Source organism: Lactuca sativa, chromosome 5 (assembly GCF_002870075.4).
Source record: "Lactuca sativa cultivar Salinas chromosome 5, Lsat_Salinas_v11, whole genome shotgun sequence".
Taxonomy (NCBI): Eukaryota; Viridiplantae; Streptophyta; class Magnoliopsida; order Asterales; family Asteraceae; genus Lactuca; species Lactuca sativa.
The window spans coordinates 345,692,684-345,699,681 of record NC_056627.2 but is presented as its reverse complement, the minus strand read 5'-3'; positions in this window follow the sequence as shown (position 1 = coordinate 345,699,681).

The following is a 6,998-nucleotide window of genomic DNA, read 5'->3' as shown; positions in this document are numbered from 1 at the left end:
AGGAATGAGGTTTCGGCTCCAAAGACGCAAAGGAGGAGATTGTTGAGTCCATTTGTGTTGCGTCTTGGGCCATATATTTTGTATCCGGATTGGGCCTGTCCATCCGTGTCTATCTAGATTAGTTTCGTTGTTATCTAGATTTGCTGTTAGGGTTATAGTATATATGCATGCATGTATGCGTATATTGATAACGGTGATTAATTACATAGATTCTTGTAACCCTAAACACGTCTACAAATTGAAGTTCTTTATCGAGCTCTTCTGATGTGTTATCCCATTAATCATACGACATATTCAGTGTCATACTTGTGTTCTTTATTACGTTCTTGTTTAATATCCTGCTTAGAATCATACAATCCTAAAAGAACTTTGTTCTAACAGACTGCAATCACGATAAAAGAAATATCCAAATATATTGATATTTTTAAGACCCCAAATTCTAACATATTCTTGACATACATCCATTATCAACCTTATCCTCACCTTACCTTGTCCATAGCTAAATGTTATCCTAGCTTATTCTTTGGGATTACGTTATCGCATTTTTCTTATCTTTAGGCTTTATGTTAGCTACCTATTTTCTATATAAACCACAAGATGTAAGCTTTTGTAGTGAATTCATAATAACATTTGTTGATTTAAATCTGATAGTAAATTTATATGGAATTTGTGTACCTTAATCAATAAATTCTGAAATAACTTCTTCTAGCTTCTATCATTTTCTTTTTTGCTTTATTTGGGTTTTTATCCATTTCGTATTTTAATACTACCATGGCATCGTTTATTTGTCATACTAGTTTTTAACAGAAGTATATGGTGGTCATGAATGCTGCCGGTTTTGGTTACACATGGAACTAAAGTGTGGTCATGAGTGTCATGTTGGTTACTAAGTGGATTATCGGTTTTTCACTCGATCTCCCATTTTCCAATTACCAAATTTACATAACAGATAATTTATGGTGCTTTCATCTGATTTTTGCCTCACAGATTGTAAAAACAATTAAAGCGAAAACTTTAACAATATGAGTTTGTATTTTGGTTGTGGTTATTACATTAACGAAATTCGAAACTACGTCCATAACTAGTTTGATATTTGGTTCAGTCCTTGAGCTTTATTTGATCACAGAACAAAAAGAAGATAAATTAATAATTATTTTGGTTATAATGAAATATCAGTTTAAAAGTCTTATTAAAGTAAATACATGTACTATTAAGAAACCTTTGTAAAATAAAGTTCATGAAACACGACTAATTAATAAGAATATTACCATTTCAAATTACATATAAACTTTATTTTTCAACGATTACAGAGAGATTGATGCCGATTGTGTTAGATTTTGAGTTTCAAATATCAATAAAAAGACTTGTAAAATTCAAGGATCCGGTATATAAAATACTTTCCAAAATCTATGATTTTGATCCTATTGCATCGGTATCATGAAATTTGTTTTGAGATAATCCAAAAAAATCGATTTGATATTATAGCCATTTTCCAAATTTCAAACACATAAATATCTTGCTTTGTGTTGCATTCGTCAGATAAATTTTCATAGAGAAGAAACGGCTTTTGTGATATATATTTTCAACAAATTTCAAATTTTATATATATATATATATATATATATATATATATATATATATATATATATATATATATATATATATATATATATATATATATATATATATATATATATATATATATATATATATATATATATATATAGTTAGGTTGTGAGACAGCCTAATTTTGTGAGACCGTAAGACGCATTTTTTTAGTTTATTTTATTTTTTTAGTTAATTCAAGTTTCGAAAATAATATTTAAAAAAAGAATTTTTGGATTTTTCCATTTATTTTGCATTTTAAAATTATTTTTTAGAATATATACAGTGTAATATTCTATTAGAATAGTTCACGTATTTTAAAAAAAACGGAATTTTATTTATTTATTTTTATTTTTTTTAGTTAATTCAAGTTCCGAAAATAATATTTAAAAAAAGATTTTTTAGATTTTTCCATTTATTTTGCATTTTAAAATTATTTTTTAGAATATGTACAGTTTAATATTCTATTAGAATATTTCACGTATTTTTCAAAAATAAAAAAACGAGATTTTTTTTTAGTTAATTCAAGTTCCGAAAATAATATTTAAAAAAAGAATTTTAGGATTTTTCCATTTATTTTGCATTTTAAAATTATTTTTAGATTTGGTCTCACGGTCTCATAAAATTAGAATGGTCTCAAATGAACCTGAAAACACACACACACACACACACACACACACACACACACACACACACATATATATATATATATATATATATATATATATATATATATATATATATATATATATATATATATATATATATCAAAGATGATAGGTTTAATAGAAAACAAAACCCTTTTTTTGTAATGGACGCAGACCTTGTGTTTTGGCAGGAAAATTTTGGGTTGGGCTATCTTTATATGGATTTTTTTTAGGGTCGGGACATATTTTTTGGTCCGGGACAGTGTCCCGCTTCCACAAGAGTAGCTCCTTCTTTTTGAATATATATATATATATATATATATATATATATATATATATATATATATATATATATATATATATATATATATATATATATATATATATATATATATATATATATATATATATATATGAAATTTCTAGGTCCATACTAGTGCGACTTCCTCGGACCACTTGTTTCCAAGTTCTTATTAGTTATCTAAGTGTATATAACCAAATGAAACTCAAACTTGTTTTATATAAAATCATGACTACACAAAATGTATTACACTAAAATAATTGAAAAGTTTTAGGGTGTATATGGAGGTCGCTAACAAAAAACAAATGAGGTGTCACATTTAATTTTATTATGTGTGTAAACCTTTAGGTTTATCATAAAATCAAGAGCAAATTATACGAATGGTCCCTGCTGTTTGGAGTAATTTGTTTGTTTGGTCTCTAACTTACTTTTTTAAAACTCGGATAGTCCCTATCATTTGGTTTTGTTTCGCACTTGGTCCCTATCATATTTAAAAAAAACTATATTAACCTTCTTTATTTTATTTTAAAATTGCTTATTGTTTATTTTTTATTTATTTAATAAAAAATGTCTAATAATGTAAATTAAAGAAAAAGTCAAAATCAATTAAATACAAAAACCTAACATCTAGAAACATGGGGCACAAATGTTTCGTCCCCATTTCCTGACTTGCTACCTTTTTTCTAATTATCACCGCCGACGATATATCTGTTGATTTAGGTGTCTAAGTCAATAACTAAATTTATATATTTTTGAAATAAAAACAAAGTCTTTTTTGGGCTGCCTTCAAAACTAGCAACCGAGAAGAATTATATTTGGAGAGAGAGAGGATAATTTATTAATATTGTTGAGTCTATTTGTGTTGCGTCATGGGCCTTATGTTTTGTATCCGGATTGAGCCTGCCCATCCGTGATTATCTAGTAGTGTTATAGTATAAATATGCATGCATGTATGCATAATACAAAGTTAATTATTACGTTCATTATTTTTGTAACCCTAAACACCTCTACAGTCGAAATTTTTAATCGAACTCTTTTGAGGTGTTGAAATATTAATCATTCGACACATTCAAAGCCATACTTGTGTTCTTATTTACTTTCATAATTGTTTGCTTGCATAGAATCTAACGATCCTTAAAGAACTTTTGTTCTAACAATTGGTATCAGAGCAGGAGACTATGTGATCAATACACATTCCTTCTGTATTCAGAATTCCTTAGGGTTTCCGCTTTTATCGTATAAATAGAAGCCATCATCGTTGTTTCAACGGCAACTCTGTTTTTTAGATAAAACCTTAATCTCAACTTTACAGGTTTGATTCTAGAAGCTCACCATGTCTCACGAAGATTCACAAACAAATCCCATCAACATCTCAAACAACATTGGATCTACTACCAGGATACCCATACTCTACACTCAAGACTATGAAGTATGGGTGCATCACTTTGAAGACTACGTGGTTGGATCTGAAGACAATGGCTATCTCATCGGGAAGCCATCATACTTGGACCGTTTGTTCACTCGGGAACGAACATGACAGTTAAGACCCAAAAGGAATAGAACAAGCTGGTGGCCGATGAACAGAAGATGCCACAGGATGAGAAAGACAAGCTACTGTGTAATGTGAAGGCCATGAGAATGATAAGATTCGCCTTGCAATCTGACACATTTTGTTTAGTTAGTTCATGCACGACGGCCAAAGAAATCTGAGATAGGTTGAAAGAACTCTATTAAACTGATGAAGACTTGGAACACTCCATTCAAACGTTGCTGCTGTCAGAATTTAGAGTTTTCGAACAGAAACCAGAGGAGAAAATCATACAAACTTTTGATCGGTTCAATCATCTCCTAAGTAAGATGAATAAACACGGAATAACAAGAAAGTTGATTGAGCAGAAGGTGACTTTCATGAATGTGTTGAGACCGGAATGGATGGCTGTGGTTTCTACTGCGAAAGCGCATGAACAATTTAAATCTTACTCGCTAGCGAAACTTGTGGGAATACTTAAGTCCCATGAAAGTGTAGTAACCAAAGAAGCGAAAGTGGTTTCTGGTGTGGGATCGCTGGCTCTTGTCTCAAAAGGAAAAAGTGTTGCAAAAGAAGAGGAAGAGTCTGATATGTCTGAGTGTGTCCTTACAAGCGAGGAGTATGCTATGATGGTCACCAATCCAAAGAAGTTTGCAAGGAGAAAATTTCCCGTTAACAAGAACCGAAACTGGCAGGGAAGTTATAACTCTGAGAAGGTGAAGGATGAAACAAAAATCTCCTCTAAAAAGGATGAAGATAAGAAAGAGAGCAAACTTGCAGGAGACTCAGGATACGACTGCAATTACTGTCACGACAAGAACCACTTTGCCAAGGATTGCATGCTAAGGAAAAAGGCTGAGAAAAGAGATGATGAAGATGACGAGGCGTACTATATGCGCAAGTTGGAAGAGATCAAGAAAAAGAAGGCGAATAACAGTTCTATGAATGCCTTGATTGTACAGGAGATTGCTGATGAAGTCGAGTTCAGTGGCATCGAAGTTTGGTCAACCGATTCTGAAGATGAAGAGGTGAGAAAGCCCACTCATGGAAAGGCTTATGTGGCAAAGGAAGTAGGTCAACCGAAAGTGCGAGTGAGGAACCGAACCTGACTGAGAACAAATGTTTTGCAGCAAAGCCAGTTAGTGAGCAGATCAACGACCGCGATCGTTTGATCAAAAAGATACAATCTATCCTAGAATCTCTTAAAGTTCCAATAACAGAATATGAAGAAGAATTAAATGAATTAAAACCTAAATTTTCTAATCTAAGTGGTAGTCTCATGCAAACTCGGTTAACAAATTCTAACCTAACTGACCAAATCAGCAGGGTGACAACGAAGAGTGAGGAGAGACGGATGTGGATAGAGCTGAAGGAGCAGGAGTTAGTTAGGGCTAGGGATGAAAGTATTTATTTACAAAGATACAATCTAATGTTTTTAAAACAAAGGAATGTTTTTTGTTTAATTGCTAAGCGTTTATATACTAATATTGCTCAATTGCATTTAAATTATGAGATAGGAAAGAAAATTCATAAGATGATTTTGCCCTCTCTTGAATTTAAGGAAGACGAGGTCATAGCTGAATGTGAATCAGTAGTGTCATCAGACGAGACATCCATGTCTTACAAAATAGGACTGGAAAAGATAGAAGCCTTCATTGATGCTAAGGAACACAAATGTATGCTAAAAGACATTTTAGATGAAAATCATAGGATGAAAATTAAGTCAGACACTATTCATTCATTTGATCAATACAATGCCAAATTAACTTCTGATAATAAAATGGACTTAGAAAATACGTCTGAATTTGATGAGGAAAGTGAGATGAGTGAAATCTCAGTAGAAGACGTGGTTGATTGCTCTGAGTTTATGAAGAGCGAAACCGAGAATGAGAAACCCCTAATTTCTGAAAATTTGGTTGAATTCACTCGCCTGTCAAAAGACAAGATACAGAAACTCAAAGAAAAGGCGATGGTTTATCAAAAGGTTCAAACTGTGCCAAATCAGGTTTATGCAGTTACAAGGGTCGCTCCAAAGCAGACGTCAGAATTAAGAATCCTAGTCGATAAAGATAATGCTAAAGGGTGCGGCAACTACTTCTGGTCAGCCCCTATTGACAACGCAGACGAAACCGTAGGCTTGTCTGAGCAGACTTCCTGGAAAGTTAAAGGAAGATATATTGCTGAACCCATAAACAAACCCTCAAATTTTGACAAACCAAGCCCAAGTGGGACCAAAGAAATCCCTGAAGAACCAAAGGAAGAACCAAAAATTCCAACCAAAACAACCGAAACTCAAAAGGAGAAGCCAAAGGCCAACTTCAACATCCACAAATCGCAGAATGAGCTAGCTGAACAAAAATGCTTAAGAAATCAAAGATATGCAAAGAATCTGAATGAGCGAAAAAGTTACTGGCAATCTAAAAATCCCAACTATGTCCCTCCTAAGAGAGCATCATCGGACAAAGGAAAGGAAAAACTAAAGGAAAATTTCAGAGCAGGAGACTATGTGATCAATAGACATTCCTTCTGTATTCAGAATTCCTTAGGGTTTCCGCTTTTATCGTATAAATAGAAGCCATCATCGTTGTTTCAACGGCAACTCTGTTTTTTAGATAAAACCCTAATCTCAACTTTACAGGTTTGATTCTAGAAGCTCACCATGTCTCATGAAGATTCACAAACAAATCCCATCAACATCTCAAACAACATTGGATCTACTACTAGGATACCCATACTCTACACTCAAGACTATGAAGTATGGGCACATCACTTTGAAAACTACGTGGTTGGATCTGAAGACAATGGCTATCTCATCGGGAAGCCATCATACTTGGACCGTTTGTTCATTCGGGAACGAACACGACAGTTAAGACCCAAAAGGAATATAACAAGCTGGTGGCCGATGAATAGAAGATGC